Here is a 20,139-nt window from a genome sequence, read left to right on the forward strand (position 1 = left end):
ATTTCATCTCTTGCTTCCCATAGAATCCTTGGATATATCCCGTCAGGCCCGGGGGACTTGTCTATCCTCAAGTTTTTCAAAATGCCCAACACATCTTCCTTCCTGACAAGTATTTCCTCGAGCTTACCAATCTGTTCCACACTGTCCTCTCCAACAATATCGCCCCTCTCATTTGTAAATACAGAAGAAAAATACTCATTTAAGACCTCTCCTATCTCTTCAGACTCAATACACAATCTCCCGCTACTGTCCTTGATCGGACCTACCCTCGCTCTAGTCATTCTCATATTTCTCACATATGTGTAAAAGGCCTTGGGGTTTTCCTTTATCCTACCCGCCAAAGATTGTTCATGCCCTCTCTTAGCTCTCCTAATCCCTTTCTTCAGTTCCCTCCTGGCTATCTTGTATCCCTCCAATGCCCTGTCTGAACCTTGTTTCCTCAGCCTTACGTAAGTCACCTTTTTCCTTTTAACAAGACATTCAACCTCTCTTGTCAACCATGGTTCCCTCACTCGACCATCTCTTCCCTGCCTGACAGGGACATACATATCAAGGACACGTAGCACCTGTTCCTTGAACAAGTTCCACATTTCACTTGTGTCCTTCCCTGCCAGCCTATGTTCCCAACTTATGCACTTCAATTCTTGTCTGACAACATCGTATTTACCCTTCCCCCAATTGTAAACCTTGCCCTGTTGCACGTACCTATCCCTCTCCATTACTAAAGTGAAAGTCACAGAATTGTGGTCACTATCTCCAAAATGCTCCCCCACTAACAAATCTATCACTTACCCTGGTTCATTACCCAGTACTGAATCCAATATTGCCCCTCCTCTGGTCGGACAATCTACATACTGTGTTAGAAAAGCTTCCTGGACACACTGCACAAACACCACCCCATCCAAACTATTTGATCTAAAGAGTTTCCACTCAATATTTGGGAAGTTAAAGTCGCCCATGACTACTACCCTGTGACTTCTGCACCTTTCCAAAATCTGTTTCCCAATCTGTTCCTCCACATCTCTGTTACTATTGGGGGGCCTATAGAAAACTCCTAACAAGGTGACTGCTCCTTTCCTATTTCTGACTTCAACCCATACTACCTCAATAGGGTGATACTCCTCGAACTGCCTTTCTGCAGCTGTTATACTATCTCTAATTAATAATGCCACCCCCCCACCTCTTTTACCACCCTCCCTAATCTTATTGAAACATCTATAACCAGAGACCTCCAACAACCATTTCTGCCCCTCTTCTATCCAAGTTTCCGTGATGGCCACCACATCGTAGTCCCAAGTACCGATCCATGCCTTAAGTTCACCCACCTTATTCCTGATGCTTCTTGCGTTGAAGTATACACACTTCAACCCATCTCCGTGCCTGCAAATACTCTCCTTTGTCAGTGTTCCCTTCCCCACTGCCTCATTACATGCTTTGGCGTCCTGAATATCGGCTACCTTAGTTGCTGGATTACAAATCCGGTTCCCATTCCCCTGCCAAATTAGTTTAAACCCTCCCGAAGAGTACTAGCAAACCTCCCTCCCAGGATATTGGTGCCCCTCTGGTTCAGATGCAACCCGTCCTGCTTGTACAGGTCCCACCTTCCCCAGAATGCGCTCCAATTATCCAAATACCTGAAGCCCTCCCTCCTACACCATTCCTGCAGCCACGTGTTCAACTGCACTCTCTCCCTATTCCTAGCCTCGCTATCACGTGGCACCGGCAACAAACCAGAGATGACAAGTCTGTCTGTCCTGGCTTTCAACTTCCAGCCTAACTCCCTAAACTTGTTTATTACCTCCACACCCCTTTTCCTACCTATGTCGTTGGTACCAATGTGCACCACGACTTCTGGCTGCTCACCCTCCCCCTTAAGGATCCTGAAGACACGATCCGAGACATCCCTGGCCCTGGCACCCGGGAGGCAACATACCTTCCGGGAGTCTCGCTCGCGACCACAGAATCTCCTATCTATTCCCCTAACCATTGAATCTCCTACAACTATTGCTTTTCTATTCTCCCCCCTTCCCTTCTGAGCCCCAGAGCCAGACTCCATGCCAGAGACCTGACCGCTAGGGCCTTCCCCCGGTAGGTCATCCCCCCCCAACAGCATCCAAAACGGTATACTTGTTTTGAAGGGGAACGGCCACGAGGGATCCCTGCACTGTCTGCCTGTTTGTTTTTTTCCCCCTGACTGTAACCCAGCTATTCTTGTCCTGTACCTTGGGTGTGGTTACCTCCCTGTAACTCTTCTCAATCACCCCCTCTGCCTCCCGGATGATCCGAAGTTCATCCAGCTTCAGCTCCAGTTCCCTAACACGGTCTTTGAGGAGCTGAAGTTGGGTGCACTTCCCGCAGGTATCGTCAGTGGGGACACCGGTGGTATCCCTCAACACCCACATCCTACAGGATCCCAGGTTCGATTTCCTGCTGGGTCACTGCCTGTGCAGAGTCTGCACGTTCTCCCCGTGTCTGCGTGGGTTTCCTCCGGGTGCTCCGGTTTCCTCCCACAGATCAAAGACGTACAGGTTAGGTGGATTGGCCATGCTAAATTGCCCTTAGTGTCCAAAAAGGTTAGGAGGGGTTATTGGGTAATGTGGATAGGGTGGAAGTGAGGGCTTAAGTGGGTCGGTGCAGACTCGATGGGCCGAATGGCCTCCTTCTGCACTGTATGTTCTATGTTCTAGTATACATGCTGGTTTACTTACCCAATATATATTCACTCCATGTTAAGGTGGGATTTGAACTCCCATCCCTGCGTTACTAGTCGAGCAACATTAGCACTATTCTACAATGCCTGATACTAAAGGTGGGCTTTATTACACCCAGGTTAAATCTGAAATTCAGAACTCTGTTTTCACTTAGATCCCTCCTTTGCAGTATTCCGCATGATTTTCTCATGATTAGCTTTAGCGGCACGGTGGCGTAGTGATTAGCACTGCTGCCTCACGGCGCCGAGGATCCGGGCTCGATCCCAGTCCCAGGTCACTGTCCGTGTGGAGTTTGCACATTCTCCCCGTGACTGCGTGGGTCTCACCCCCACAACCCAAAGACATGCAGGGGAGGTGGATTGGACACACCTCTTAATTGGAAATAAAAGAATTGGGTACTCTAAATTTATTTTTAAAAACCTTTTGGTGGGGAAGGGCTAATTTTTCTTGTCATCATTAACACTGGAGTAAAACTACCAGTAATTGTAAAAGTGGAAGAGTCATGCATAGCCATTTTCTCATTAATGTGCTGCCACATTTATTCTTGTCCATTCTTTCAGTAAATCAGACAAAGGAAAATTGAGGGTTATTCATATTTGAAGAGATGTTTACTGATTTGCAGCGGTAGAGCTGAAACAATGAAAAGATTAGCAGATCTTCCTATTCAAACCCTCTTCATGTTTGCACTCTGCAGCAGCCATCATCCTTGAAAAACTACCCCAGAGATACTTTATCAATGCTGTAATCATAAAAGGAAAGTTGAAATTGATGAAGGAGTCCAAATGTTTGTCGAGGGATAGCAAATACCTGAACGTGTGGGTCAATTTTTCAAATGAGCCAATACATTATTAAAGCTAATTAATAGCAAATAGCACAATATTGTTTACAATGTGAGAATATAACCAGATGTTGCTGTCAGTTCTATGAGGTGTAAATCTGCAGAGAATAGAATTTCTCTGCACTTGTCCTTTGCAAATATAAGCAAGTTCCAAGTTTCAAATTTATTATTCACCATGTGTTTTTCATAGTTTAACTTCCAAGTGCAAATGTCAAACTCCCATATCAAACAGTAATGAAAAGCTATTCAATGAAACACAGAAGCTTCCTGCAGCTTCAACATTTGAACATTTCTTTATACACACATATATACAAAAATGACAGACTTCAAAAGATCCACTGGTTCATCCAGCCTGCGCCATACAATTAAGGATCACAGTACAGGTTGTCACAGGAACAGGAGTAGACCATTAATCCCCTTGAGGCTGTTGTTCCATTCAATTAGATTGAGCTGGGTTTTCATGGAATTGGTGGACTCTGTGGAAGTGTGAAAATGGCAGCTGGGACCCAATTCCGGTATTCCTGACTCCATTCCTGGGTTTACATTATTCAACAGTATGGATTAGGGGTGCGGGTTTTAATAGCTGAAGAATATGGCTATCTTCATGGAAGAGGCATTTAGGGCACAGTCAAGGTATAATACCTCAAAAGGGAAAGATAGGGCAAACTAATCCAGCGCTCCCAGATGACAAAAAAGGTTGAAATTAAGATACAGAAAGTACAATGTGCTTATGAGATCAGGTAGCAAATATAACTGAGAACCAGTGTCATGTGAGAGTGCCTTTAAGAAATGGATGTTTAAGCAATGTACCTTTAAGAAATGCAGTGATGTCAGAGTGTGGGTGGAGCTGGGCTTTAGATCAGCCATTTTGCAGTTCTGAGTTTTTAGTTGGAGTTTGAAAGAGCTTGTGTGTGTCTGCGTTTGCAGTGAGCTGGATCTGCTGTAATCTCTGCCATGAAAGAGTTCTCTGGATCATTTGTGGACGATTTAAACTCATAATAGTAAAGCCTTTAACCTGATGTGTTTCTGTTTAAAGGTGTTAAGTCTCTCTTGGATGTTGAAAGGAATAATTGAAGGATTATTTAGTGTTGTAATATTTTCAGGGTTATCTTTGAAGTAAGGGGGTGTTAAGAGATCCAATGTTTATTTAAAAGTGTTAAGTTGAGTTCATGGAATAAACATTGTTTTGTGTTTATAAACCCACGGGTCCATAATTGCTGTATCACACCTGGAGAACAAACCGTGTACTCGGAAAAGCAACAATAGCATTAAAGGGGGAGATTGGTTGAACTTCATGATACATTTTGGGGTTCTGAAAACACCTCTCCCATAACACCAGAGTGAATATAGAAGATTCAGAGGGGAGATGTAAAAGCAAACAAGAGAAACACAGAGGGAACATGAAAAAGAATTGACAATTAACATAAAAGGGACTTTTCTATATTCATATCAAGAACAAAATGAAGTATAGGGTCAATTAGCAACAAAACTGGGGGGGCTAATGCATGGAGGCAGACGTTACAGCTGAGTTATTAAGCGAATACTTTGCACCCGCCTTTACCAAGGAAGAAGATGCTACCCAGGCCGTGATGAAAAAGGAGGTAATTCAGACATTGGACTGTAACTCCTGATGGAGTGGCACTTGAGTTGGATTGCCAATCTGCTTGAACGTTTTTGCCTTGAAATCCAGGCAGTCCTATCTCATCCAACCGCCTGGCTCAGGCCGGGTGAGATCTGGGTGGTGCAACGCGTCTCCGGGGCCTGCCGTCGAGGGCTGTAGTGTCGAAGGTAAGTCAGCCGCACACCCGTTTTCTTTACAGAACTAGCTGCCATAAACAAGGCCAAGTTAAAAGTTCAACCAGGATTAAAGATCTTTGACAAGTTAAGTGTATAAGGTAGGATCAGGGGAAGGGGAAATCCCACAAGCCTGCATTGGAGAAAAACATCAAAACTGACATAGAAACCAGACCAGGTCAATTTAAGATCAACTATTGGGAAACAGTTTGAGACAAGTGACTTATAAAAGGAACCATCAGCCAACTATCATACAATAATAGTTACCCAGAAACAGTTGTAAGAATTAAAAGCACTTCTAACTTCTGGGTAACTATTGTGCAGACCCACAGGGTTGTCAGGTTGGGCTTTGAGGGGATGTGGGTTGGAATGGGCCTTGGGGGGCAGTTGAAAGCTGGGAGAAGTTCCATGGAGGAGGCTGGGGATGTCTCTTGGTGGGGGTGGAGCATGTTCATTATGGGGGTGGTGGTTGGAGAAATCCCGTGGGTGGGTATGATAGGAGATTCCTATAGAGGGGAGATGGGGGAGTCATATGGAGGGTGGCATGGCGTACCATGGTGGGTGGTAGTCAGAATCCCCTGGGATTTAAGGTGTGAGGGGAGTCCCATGGGGTTGACATGGGCCTGTACACTAGTTACCCATAGGTTAGAAGTGCTTTTATTCCTCCAACTGCTTCCCAATAATTGGCCTTAAAACGACCTTGTCGGTTTTCTATGTGGGGAACGCTATTTTTCTCCAATGCAGGCTTGTGGGCTATCCCTTATCTAGAGCCTAAAAACAAAATCAAGTTTAAAAAAACATTACCTGTAAGATTTCCAAAGTCAGATTGGTTTGCCTAAAATGTAATTCTGTTATTTTGCTGCAGATATGTGCAATCCACAGCTGGATTAACAACAAATTCATTATTTCAGCCACTTGAATGGCTATAACTGCTTGAGAATTGTGAATGGAACATTGCTACAAACAGAATTGACCAGTTGTCTATCACTAAAAATGTTTCAACTGTACAGAATCCCTGCAGTAAAATCAACTGATCCTTTAATCAGTGTTTTTAAGTTTCATGAAAGGACAGCACTAAAGGAAAAAAAAGAGAGGAAATTATACTCGCTGACATGTTAAAAACAAAACTACTTCTTCCAGTTTTAGTGGGTATGTGGTATTCCTGTTTCCAGATACAGAATTCGCAGGAAAGTAGAACGATTTGTAATCCAAAGTAAATCCTTATTCACACTCCTATAATTGAAAGTGGCAATCTTTTCAATCCTGCTGCATCAGACAGACCTCCTGAAAGGCTCAGCATGCTCTTTAGCATGCCAAAGGTTTGTAATGTTCAGTTCAAATTCACTTTTAATTGAAACATAATTCTAATAGCAATTTAATAATTATGGGAAAACTGTATGATTCCTCGGGATGGATTTCATTTTGATGGGGAATCCCAGTGGGAAGCCATTTGGAAGATTTAACTGTCCGTCTGCCAGGGACAATGGAAGGCCACGTCTTGGATTGTGCAGTGTTTTTTTTGGGGGGGGGGGGGTGGTGATGAAGGGGCGATCACTCACTCCCCCATCAACCCTGAACTTTTAAAATGCCTGCCCTGTCAGAGTGATGACATGCTGGAGCCGGGCCCGGCTGGTCAATGTGAATGGCTGGCAGCTCTCGCAGTCCCGGTGTGCTCAGAATTCAGTCGTGGCCATTGCCTGGACGGCAAGGAGTCCTTAGGAAGAAGATCATGCTGACAGGAGACAGGTAAGGCCTGGGCATTTAGAGCAGGAAGGGATTGGAATGCCTATTGATGTGGGAGATGGGTATTTTGGAGAGCAGGCAGTGGGGAACCAAGTGGAGTGTGACATCTTGTCAGGGCTGGGGCGGGGGGGGGTGGAAGGTGGGGGCCAAATGCGCACAAGGCACAGGATCTTTCCCCCACCGCCCATTTCCTCCCCGCCTTTCCAAAGAAGCTCTTTCAAAAATGGGTTTTGCAGTCTGCCTCCCCTGCTACTGCCCAGCATTTTCTGGCAGTTAAGGCGGATTGAGGCCTTTAATTGCCAATTACTTAAGTGGTTCAGGGCCTTAATAGGCCTGAGGATGGGTAGCCTGGTGGGCGACTTACCGACCTCCCCCTGTTGTGGGAAACAAGTCAGGGTAGATGGCCAGGAGATGGGCTACAAGCCCATATTTTATGTGCCCCCGACCTCCGGTGGTGCAATGCAAGGAGAAGATGCACACAAGGTGGCTTCCACTGGAGAACTGATCTTTTTGCCCTTTTTCTTGGCATCACAGGTCATTTATTCCTTGGAAACCCCTGAAAGTTATCCCGGTAGAGTTTTCAATTTGCTAAGATGCCCAGAAAAAACAATGCTAAGACAGTTTTGAGCAGAAACACGCCGATGGAACCTGAAGCCTCTCAGAGCTCAGATGACGGAGTCGTCTTCTTTCTCTCCGTCCACTCCACTAACGGCCGAGGTTCTCACTAGTATCTTGCCGAAAGAGTTCGAGGAACACTGACAAAACGTGTTGGAGGATCTTAAAAAATCAATCAAAGAGGCTTTGGCCCCCATTTGTGTGGTTCTGGAAAAAAGTAGTAAGAATGTCGAAGTCCATAGAGTTAGAATTAAGAGCATGGAGGCGGCTTTATCAGACCGCAGTGATCGGATTTCCATGCTGGAGTCTGATCTGACTTTGGTGGCTGAAACCAATAAGTCATTAATGACCAGGCTAAATGACATGGAAAACAGGCCTAGGAGGCAGAACATCCGGATTGTGGCGTTTCCGGAGGGGATTGAGGGCCATACCCCCATGGAATATTTCTCGGACGTGATCCTCAAAATGAAAATGAAATGAAATGAAAATGAAATGAAATTGAAAATCGCTTATTGTCACAAGCAGGCTTCAAATGAAGTTACTGTGAAAAGCCCCTAGTCACCACATTCCGGCACCTGTTCGGGGAGGCTGGTACGGGAACTGAACCGTGCTGCTGGCCTGCCTTGGTCTGTTTTAAAAGCCAGCGATTTAGCCCAGTGTGCTAAGCCAGCCCCTTGGTGGGTGAGATTGGATTTGCATCCCCCCTGAATTAGACTGGGCCTATCACTCACTTCGACCAAAGCCCCGTTCTGAAGATCCACCGCGTGCGGTGATGGTAAGATTCCACAGTTTTAAAGAAAAAGAGAGGGTTCTACAATGGGCAAGGGAACACCTGCGATTTCAAGTGGGAAGGCCACTCCATTAGACTGTGTCAGGACATAAGCGTGGAGTTAGTGAGAGCCTGCTGACAGTGTCTGTTGTTTTTTTCTTTGTCCAGTCTTCTGACTTGCCTTGGACGCCATCTTAGGTGGATCCTTTTGATTTGCCCTCCCCAATTTATTGTTTTATTAACGGGCCTCTAACATTCTCAAAACGTTGTGACGGATCGGTGACCCAGATTCTATTTGGGGCAACTGGAGGCTCGGTCTTGCACTACTTCCACTTTTCTCGTCATAGTCACTGCCCCTTTCCCCCTGCTATACCTTCCTCAAACCCTGTGGTAGTCACCTCTCTTAGAATCTGGAAACAGTTTAGACAGCATTTCAACCTCGTTTCTCTGGCTTCACTAGCCTCTATTTGTAACAATCACATTTTCCTAACTTCTGGTTGGGACCCAACATTTAAATCTTGTGAAGTGAATGGGCTGGAGCATTTGGGGACCTTTTTATGGAGGGGAGTTTTGCCAGTTTTTGGGAGCTAGCTGATAAATTGCAGCTCCCCAACTCCAGCCTTTGTCGGTACTTTCAAGTTCGCGACTTCTCGCATGTGGTTTTTCCTTCCTTTCCTTTGGCAATACCTTCTTCCTTGCTGAAGAGAACAATAGAACATTACAGCGCAGTACAGGCCCTTCGGCCCTCGATGTTGCGCCGACCTGTGAAACCAATCTAAAACCCATCTACACTATTCCATTATCATCCATGTTTATCCAAGGACCATTTAAATGCCCTTAATATTGGCGAGTCCACTACTGTTGCAGGCACAGCATTCCATTCTACTCTGAGTAAAGAACCTACCTCTGACATCTATCCTATATCTATCTCCCCTCAATTTAAAGCTATGTCCCCTCGTGCTAGACCTCACCATCCGAGGAAAAAGGATCTCACAGTCCACCCTATCTAATCCTCTGATCATCTTGTATGCCTCTATTAAGTCACCTCTTAACCTTCTTCTCTCTAACGAAAACAGCCTCAAGTCCCTCAGCCTTTCCTCATAAGATCTTCCCGCCATACCAGGCAACATTCTGGTAAATCTCCTCTGCACCCTTTCCAATGCTTCCACATCCTTCCTATAATGCGGCGACCAGAACTGCACGCAATACTCCAAATGCGGCCGCACCAGAGTTTTGTACAGCTGCAACATGACCTCATGGCTCCGAAACTCAACCCCTCTACCAATAAAAGCTAATTCACCATACGCCTTCTGAACAACCCTATCAACCTGGGTGTCAACTTTCAGGGATCTATGTACATGGACACCGAGATCTCTCTGCTCATCCACACTACTAAGAATACCAGGGACAGAAGAGGGTTCTGTCCCTGGCTTGGCCAGGCGAGGGGTCTATTTTGGACCTATATGGCCATATTCCCTCGTCGGATTCAGTGTGAGGGTGAGGTGGGAGAGGGAATTGACTCCTATACTTACTAGTAAGGTTTGGAGTGAGGCCCTTCACAGGGTCAACTCCACGTCCTCACGTGCTCGGTTGAGCCTAATTCAGTTTAAGGTGTTACACAGGGTGCACCTGTCCATGCCAGTGGTGAGTGGGTTTTTCCCAAATGTGGAGGATATGTGTGATCGCTGTTCTCTTGACCTTGCTAGTCACATGCATATGTTCTGGTCCTGCCCCAAACTTGTAGGCTTATGGGCTTCCTTCTTCAATACCATGTCAGAGATACTCAGTGGTATGGGGCCATGACAACAATCTCTCCCTCAATGTCTTCAAACCTAAGGAGCTTGGTCATCGACTTTCAGAAGTGAAGTGCCATCTATGCCTCTGTCTGCATCAATGGTGCTGAGTTGGAGATGGTTGGCAGCTTCAAATTCCTTGGTGTGTACATCACCAACAATCTGTCCTGGTTCCCCCACATCAATGCTAATACCAAGTAAGCACAACAGCGCCTATACTTCCTCAGGAAATTAAGGAATTCAGCATGTCTACAACGACTCTTACCAATTTTTACAGATGCACCATAGAAAGCATCCTATGTGGCTGCATCACAGCCTGGTATGGCAACTGCTCGGCCCAAGACCGTAAGAAACTTCAGAGAGTGGTGAACACAGGCCAGTCCATCACGCGAACCCGCCTCCCATCCTTGACGCTGTCTCCAGTTCCTGCTGCCTTGGGAAAGCGGGCAGCATAATCAAAGACCCCTCCCATCCGAGTTATTCTCTCTTCCAACCTCTTCCATTAGGCAGAAGATACAAACGTTTGAGAACACGCACCAATAGATTGACAAACAGCTTCCTCCCTGCTGTTACCAGACTCCTGAATGGCCCTCTTTATGGACTGAACTGATCTTTCTAAGCATCTTCTCTACAATTTTAGCACTACATTCCGTATGCTTCTCTGTCTATGTTTATATATTTACAGTGTGCATTTATCGTATGGTCTATGTTTTCATGTATGGAGCGATCTGCCTGGACTTTACGTAGAACAATACTTTTCACTGTACCTCGGTACACATGACAAATCTAAATCTGGTTTAGCTCAGTGGGCTAGAGAGCTGCAGAACAAGGCTAGCAGCGCGGGTTCAATTCCCGTACCAGCTTACCCGAACAGGCGCCGGAATGTGGCGACTAGGGGCTTTTCACAGTAACTTCATACTTGTGACAATAAAAGATTATTATTATTATTAAATCTAATCTAATCTAAAATCTAATCACCATGCGAATTTAAATGTTGCCAGTCCGCTTGCTACCGAGACCAGATAGGAAAAGGATGCAGATCTGTCACTGGCAGGGGAAGATTGAGTGAGATGCCAGCTATTTGGCATTAAATGTTCTGAGAGGGTCATGTGGGGAGGAAAGCAGAGTGTCCGTTTCTGGGAGGCTGCACCTCCCCTTATAGAGTTTGGAAGAGCACATTTTCTACCCTTGGCCATACAAAGGAATATTGTGACTTACCATGGAGGGCCTCTCCATTCTTCCTACTAGCTTTCCATCTGTTCAGTCTGATGAGAGAGGCATGGCAGCTTTCCCACTTCGATCCTAATTAAATGCCACTGGGTTCTCATTGACGTAAAGTCGTCATGGTCCCAGATGACCATAGGCTGCTTTCCCCTTTGAGGGGAGAGCTGACCGGTGGTGATTTAACCTGAGGATCACCACACCTCAGGCTAGGGGCAAGTTTGAGAAGGCGAGCTCAACAGGCCACGTGACCGGATTGGGGCCAATCGCCCGGGAGCGTGCAAACTCCCCATTGTCCAGTAGATGCCTTGCGCCAAGTGTTTGCCATTCGTGGGCTTCCTGGGCATGTGACGAGTGGGTAGCACTGCTGCCTCATGACACCGAGGTCCCAGGTTCGATCCTGGCTCTGGTTCACTGTCCATGAGGAGTTTGCACATTCTCCCCATGTTTGCGTGGGTTTCGCCCCCACAACCCAAAGATGGATTGGCCATGTTAAATTGCCCCTTAATTTGAAAAAATTAATTGGATACTCTAAATTTATTACAAAAGAAATTCATGGGCTTCCTGAGTCAATTGTTCCAGACAACGGCACCTCCTTCACCGGCGATCATTTGCAGCATTTTGTGAGAACAAATGGCATACGACACACAAGGATAGCCCCCTACCACCCAACATCAAACAGTCTGACTCAGAAGGCCGTTCAAACTTTTGATGGACTCTCTTTCCTGGGATGTTTGTACATAGGGCTGGATTCTCTGGTCCACCAGCCGCATGTTTCTCAGCAGTGCACCATTCGCTGGCAGCGAGATTTTCATTTCCCGCCACTCGTCAATGGGATTTCCCATTGCAGCCACCTGACACTGCCAGGAAACCTTGGGGGAACAGAGCATCCCACAGTGGAGAATTCTGGCCATAGTTTTTGGGTAGTGTGTTAAGGTACTTGAGGGGGGTGGGAGGGGAAAGGGATGTAATGCTGTGGCCCCTTTAAGGGGGCGGGCTCCACGGACCACGTGACTGGCTTGGGGTCAATCGTGCAGAAGAGTGCAAACCCCAGTCAATGGGTAGTTTGTGCGGTGTCCTTGGAGCAGGACACCTGGCAGTCTGGACCAGGGAGGTGAAGTATAATGACCTGTTGTATAGTGTCCTGTTCCTATTATCTAACTGCTTTTGCCTTTCATCAATAAACCCCCTTTATTTATTACCGGAAGCCTCCAGTATGTCTCGAGCCACTGCATTTAGGATGGCCCCTCATCTGCCTGCCTGCAAAACCCTTAATCTCAAGAGTAGAGATGATGGAAAAAGTTCTGAATGGGTAATAACCTGCCTCTTTTCAACTCCCAAAGCACAGAGTGCGTACAATTAAAATTAACCCTTTAGTCTCTCTGGTTAATTATCTATGTTGGTGACCATTGCTCTGAGCTTTCAGCCATGAAAGAGTTGATCTTAAGTGTCCATAGTTTACAATGGGGTCTTGACAAAAAGACAATCCTGCAAATGCTGCATTTGAAGCATAAAATTGAAAAACAAGTTTCCTCTTTTCTGATAAATGAAGTCAAATAATTGTTTTTTGAGCAGCAAAATTGGAAGATTTGTCTCGGCCAATAACATCCTTGATATGGGAATACTCTGGTAAAAATGTTTTCTCTCTTTCTCTCTCTAGAGAGACAAACTCGAACCTCAACTATTTTCTCATCATTTTAGGTGCAAATACATTGATGGTTGAAATATGTCACTGGTTTCAGATTTGTAAAGCCAGCTGTCCTATGGAATGAAGAAATCCTTTAACCACGTGGAAATTAGTACAGCTTGAAAGAAAGCTTGGTGCAGTTTCTTTTATTGGTTTCATACAAATTTTAACAATTTTGTTGGCAGTGTTTTGTAATTATTGCAAGCAGAATCATTTGATATAGATTTGTGCATGGTTGCTAACTGATCGTTTTGAAAGCCTTTATGAACGTTGTGGCAGGATAATAACAAAATACTAAGATTTTAGTATATGTCCCCAATATGACAGTTGCCTACAGTCCCCACCATTGGTGGCTGTGTCTTCAGACCCTTAGCTCTGTAATTCCTTCTTTAAATCTTTCTGCCATTCTTTTTCCTTTAAGAGACTCGGTCAAGTACATTCTCCTTTGGTATGATCGCAATTTTTATTTTCTTATGTCAAAGGTGCTATAGAAATGCAAGATGTTGTTGCAAAAAGTGACCTGTACAACAAATGCAAAGAACGAAACACCTCAGAAGGGTCAATCACCTTTTCCCCACATCCTTCAGTTCCTGAGGGAAAACCGGCATTTCTTCCGACTGGGTTCCATTTGCCCCACCTGGATCTTGAGACCTCTTGTATCAGCAGGGTGCAGCTAACCACACTTCTGCCAGCCCATTGATTCCGAGGAATCTCTGCCATTTGATTGAAAACACTTATAAAGTAACTAATACAAACGTTTCTGTTATATTCTTTGTCGTGTTCAGGTAACAATGTGTCAAATGATATTGAAACGTTGTTTCAACAAATATTCCGGTGTGTTCCATCCTGCGATGGGTCAGAAAGTAGTTTATTTGTCGATCAGTCGCTAACGACTATGATTGTCTACCTGAGAAACCCTATGTCATGAGAATGTCACTTTAAGAAATGTTTGGCTGCTCATGTTACTGCAGTGATGTCAGAGTGTGGGTGGAGCTGAGCTCTGGCTCTGCTTTATAGTTTCACTTTGAGAAAAGCTTGGGTGTGTTCACGTGTTTTTTTTGGTTTCGTTTTGAGTGTTGGAGCTGAAGCCAGACAAAGCAGGTGTACTGTTGTTCTCTCTGCCATGAAAAGACTATCTCTTGATCATTTGGTGAATTCAGAATTATAAATGTTCTCAGTAGTGAATATAAACCTGATGTGCTTCTGTTAAAGGCTTTGTTTTTTAAAGTCTTATGGATGTTAAAAGGAAAGCTTAAAGGATTACTTAGTGTTGTAGTCTTTGGGGGTTGTATTTGATTTGATGGTTGCTAAGATGTTCACTGTATGTTTTAAAAAGGTTAACTTGAGTTCATAGAATAAACATTGTTTTGCTTTAAAAAATATTTTTCCATTTCTGCTGTACCACACCTGTAGAGTGGGCTGTGTGCTCCCCATACCACAGTCTATTAAAAGTTGTGGGTCAGGTGAACTCCATGATACACTTTGGGGTTCTCTAAACCCTGGATCATAACAAATTGGGGGCTCGAGTGGGATAAAAGTCTATCTATTGGATTGGCTTAGTGAACTTAAAGACAGTGAGGGGTGAACATATTGTGGTTGCTTTTCAGGTGTGGTATTTTAGTTTAACTAGGGAGTGTGTTGTGGACAATGGATCTTTCAGAGGCTCTGAAGATTTTGGGGTTGGAGACGGTCACACGCATGGACAGAGACGATAAACAGACTGTTAGATTTGGCAAAAACATTGCAGTTAACATTACCTGACAAAATGCTAAAAGATGAGGTAATTATGGCGGTGGCGAAGCATTTAAAGTTCCCTGAGATACAGTTTGACTCATTGGAAATGGCAAAAATTCAGTTACAAATTAAACAAATGGAACATGAGAAAGAATTAAAGCAGCTTGAATACGAAAGAGATAGAGAGGAAAACAAAATAGAAAGGGAGATACAGATCAGAGAAAGAGATAATGAGAGAGAGTTTGAAAATGGCCATGAAATATGACAGTCAGTTAAAAGGAAAACGTACAGGTGGATGATAGTGATGAGGATAGTGAGAATGAGCGATATAGTCGAAGGCTTGGTGGGAATCTATTTAAATATCTCCAAGTATTGCCAAGTTTGATGAGAAGGAGGTAGAGGCCTTTTTCATTTCATTTGAGACGGTAGCTAAACAAATGAAATGGCCACAGGACATGTGGGTATTACTGATTCAAACAAAGCTGGTAGGTAGGGCTAGTGAAGTGTTTGCATCACTACCGGAGGAGGTATCTGGGACGTATGAGGAGGTTAAAAAATCCATCTTGGGTGCATATGAACCAGTGCCTGAAGCTTACACACAAAGGTTTAGAAATTTAAAGAAAGAATTTGATCAAACATACATGGAGTTTGAAAGAATCAAACAGAGTAATTTTGATGGGTGGATAAGGGCTTTGAAAATAGACCAAACGTATGAAGCTCTCAGAGAAATTATACTTTTGGAGGAGTTTAAAAATTCAATTCCTAATGTAATGAGAACTCACGTGGAAGAGCAGAGGGTTAAAACTGCAAGATTAGTAGCAGAAATGGTAGATGATTATGAATTAGTTCATAAATCAAAGTCTGGTTTCCGACATCAGTTTCAGCCTGTGAGGGATAGAAACTGGGGACGTGAGAAATACTAAAGCGGTAAAGGTAAATGTGATCTGATGGGAAATAATAAGGAGAGTGTACTTCAGATTAAAAAAAGAAATCCAGGAGGGTGGAAGAGACATGAAAAGTTTCAAATGTTTTCATTGTAATAAACTAGGCAATGTAAAATCACAGTGTTGGTGGTTGAAGAAAAGCACTGGGAAGGCTGATGTGGTAAAACAGGATAATACAGTGGGGTTTGTTAAAGTGGTAAACGAAAGCCCAAGTGAAGTGAAGGAGTTGCAAAAGATTGTACAGCCTGATCAACAGGTGATTGATAAGAAGGTGCCAGATCTCTTTAAAGAATTTACTTGTGTGGGCAAAGTTTACTCATGTGTATCAGGGGGAGCAGGTAAAGAAGTCACAATTTTAAGAGATATGGGAGCTAGTCAATCTTTATTGGTAAGAGATGAGGAGTTATGTAGTTTGGGAAGAATGTTGCCAGAAAATGTGGTAATATGTGGAATTCAGGGTGAGAGGACTAGTGTTTCATTATATAAGGTAAGGTTGGAAAGTCCAGTGAAGAGTGATGAAGTGGTAGTAGGAGTGATGGAGAAACTTTGTTGTCCAGGAATACAATTTATCTTGGGGAATTATATAGCTGGATCGCAGGTGGGAGTGATGCCTATTGTGGTTGATAAGCCAGTGGAAAATCAGACAACTGAAATGTTGAAGGACGAATATCCTGGGATTTTTCCGAGCTGTGTCGTAACAAGGTTGCAATGTCACATGTTAAGCCAAGAGGAGAAATCAAAGAGTGAAGATGAAGTTGAAGTGCAATTATCAGAAACAATTTTTGATCAGATGGTTGAAAAACAACAAGAACAGGTGGATGATGAGGCAAATATTTTTAGTTCAGGAAATTGGTGGAGTTACAACAGAAAGATGTAGAAATAAAACGGATGTATCAGAAAGCATACACGGAAGAGGAATCTGAATGTATGCCAAAGTGTTATTACCGTAAAAGTGATGTCTTGATGAGAAAATGGAGACCATTACATATGCAGGCGGATGAAAAGAGGGCAGAAGTTCATCAAGTAGTATTGCCGATAGGGTATAGAAAGGAGGTGTTGTAAGTTGCACATGAGGTACCAGTGGGAGGTAGTTTGGGAATAAGGAAAACTCAAGCTAAAATCCAGAAACATTTTTATTGGCCTGGACTACATAAATATGTAATTAAATTTTGTCAATCATGTCACACATGTCAAGTGATAGGGAAACCTCAAGCAGTGATAAAACCAGCGCCCTTAATACCCATTCCAGCATTTGAGGAACCTTCTCCAAGGGTCCTAATCGATTGTGTAGGTCCGCTTCCTAAAACGAAAAGTGGGAATCAATATCGTTTGACGATAATGGATGTGTCTACTCGGTTTCCAGAGGCCATTCCAGTATGTAATAAAACAGCGAAAAAGATTGTGGAGGAGTTACGTAAATTCTTTACTAGATATGGACTACCCACAGAAATACAATCGGATCAAGGATCAAATTTTACCTCGAGGTTATTCAAAGAAGTTATGGATAGCTTAGGAATTAAACAATTTAAATAAACTGCGTACCATCCAGAATCGCAGGGAGCATTAGAAAGGTTGCATCAGACATTAAAGACAATGTTGAGGGCTTATTGTCAATCCAGAGGATTAGGATAAAGGAATTCCATTTGTACTGTGTGCAATTAGGGATGCACCTAATGAGTCAACCAAATTTTGTCCTTTTGAATGAATTTTTGGTCATGAGGTAAGAGGACCACTTAAATTGATTGAGGAAAAATTGGTGAGTGAGAAATCAGAAATTACATTATTGAATGACGTGTCAAATTTTAGGGAATGATTAAATAGAGCAGGTGAATTGGCTGGACAACATTTAAAAGTTGCACAAAATGTGATGAAACGGGTCGTGGACAAGAAATCCAAAGTTCGTAGTTTTGCCAGTGGCGATAAAGTTTTAGTGTTGTTACCAGTGGCAGGTGAGCCTTTAAAAGCAAGATTTTGTGGACATTATCAGATTGAAAGGAAATTAAGTGAGGTGAATTATGTGGTAAAATTACCAGATAGAAGGAAGACTCACCGAGAGTGACATGTGAATATGCTTAAAAGGTACTTTTAAAGGGAAGGAGAGAAAAAGGAGGAGGTTTTAATGATTCTAACTCAAAGTGACGAACCAAATCCAGATGACTGTGAATTTGATATACCTCAAATTAAATTGGAAAATGAGGATGTTCTTAAAAATTGGGATAAATTGTTAGAGTTACCTTCCAGAGGAAAAACGGACTGACCTGAAAGAGTTATTGATATCACATGGGCACGTTTGTGGAGATAAGTTGGGAAGTACTAAAATGGCTATACATGATGTAGATGTGGGAAATGCTGTTCCAATCAAACAACATCCATATAGACTTAACCCTTTAAAATTGGCACAGGTTAACAAAGAAATTGAGAGTATGCTTTAAAATGGCATAATTGAAGTGGGTTGCAGTCAATGGAGCTCACCCACAGTGATGTACTAAAACCGGACCGACCCAATGGTTATGTGTGGACTATAGAAAGGTTAATGCAGTTACAATAACGGACTCTTATCCCATCCCACGTTTGGAGGATTGCATTGAGAAAGTGGGACAATCAGCTTTTACTTCCAAACTGGATTTACTTAAAGGTTACTGGCAGGTACTTTTACCCGAAAGGGCGAAGGAGATTTCAGCTTTTGTGACTCCAGATGGTATATATCAATTCAAAGTTATGCCATTTGGCATGAAAAACACCCCAGCCACATTTCAACCGTTAACTAACAAATTTATTTCAGGATTACCCAATTGTGCGGTATACATCGACGATCTGGTAATTTTCAGCCAGACATGGACAGAACATTTGAAACATCTGATGGAGTTATTCGATCAACTTCAGGAGGCGGGTTTGGTCATATACCTAGCCAAAAGTGAATTTGGAAAGGCCGTACAATCGGACATCGTCAAATGGTCCCATGGGATGTGAAAACAAAAGTTATTGGGGAGTTTCCGATACCCTCGACACGACGGGAACTAATGCGGTTTCTTGGTATGAGTGGATTTTACCAGAAATTTATACCGAATTGTAGCAGTGTGGTCGCTCCACTGACGGACTTGCTCAAGAAGCGTAACAAATTCCAGTGGACAGCGGAGTGTCAACAGGCATTTGACGGCATGAAGGCTATATTAACCACTGCCCCTGATTTAGCCATCCCTAATTATACGAAACCATTCAAAATGGCGGTTGATGCGAATGATGTGGTTGTAGGCGCGGTGCTTCTACAAGATGACGACGAAGGGCTAGAGCGGCCTATTGGTTATTTTTCAAAGAAATTGAATTCTCACCAGAAAAAGCATTCAACTATTGAGAAGGAGACTTTATGTTTGGTGCTAGCTTTACAACATTTTCACATTTATGTGACCAGCAATCCGTCTGACACCATTATATATACGGATCATAATCCGTTGACGTTTTTGGAGCGATTCCGGAATAATAATGCAAGGCTGTTTCGCTGGAGTTTATTGTTACAGCCATTTCATTTAAAAATAGTACATATGGCAGGACGGAAAAACATGATAGCCGATGCTTTGTCACGAATGTGATGAACGGAAGCAGGTTCAGTTGGAGGAAGAAGAACAAAAAAAAAGGACTATATTATTAGACCTGTTTGCGGGTGTTGTTTTTTTGAAACAAAAAAGTATATTTACTGTGTGCATTTCTAAAAGGATAGTGAGCAGGTGAAAAATGAAACCATCTTGAAGTTGATGTTTTTTTTTTCTTGGGGGGAGGTGTCATGAGAATGTCACTTTAAGAAATGTTTGGCTGCTCATGTTACTGCAGTGATGTCAGGGTGTGGGTGGAGCTGAGCTTTGGCTCTGCTTTTTAGTTTCACTTTGAGAAAAGCTTGGGTGTGCCTGTGTCTTTTTGGTTTTGTTTTCAATGTTGGAACTGAAGCCAGACAAAGCAGGTGTACTGTTGTTCTCTCTGCCATGAAAAGACTATCTCTTGATCATTTGGTGAATTCAGAATTATAAATGTTCTCAGTAGTGAATATAAACCTGATGTGCTTCTGTTAAAGGCTTTGTTTTTTAAAGTCTTATGGATGTTAAAAGGAAAGCTTAAAGGATTACTTAGTGTTGTAGTCTTTGGGGGTTGTATTTGAATTAATGGTTGCTAAGATGTTCACTGTATGTTTTAAAAAGGTTAACTTGAGTTCATAGAATAAACATTGTTTTGCTTTAAAAAATATTTTTCCATTTCTGCTGTACCACACCTGTAGAGTGGGCAGTGTGCTCCCCATACCAC

The sequence above is a fragment of the Scyliorhinus torazame genome, chromosome 6, assembly GCF_047496885.1.
Source record: "Scyliorhinus torazame isolate Kashiwa2021f chromosome 6, sScyTor2.1, whole genome shotgun sequence".
NCBI classification, from domain to species: Eukaryota; Metazoa; Chordata; class Chondrichthyes; order Carcharhiniformes; family Scyliorhinidae; genus Scyliorhinus; species Scyliorhinus torazame.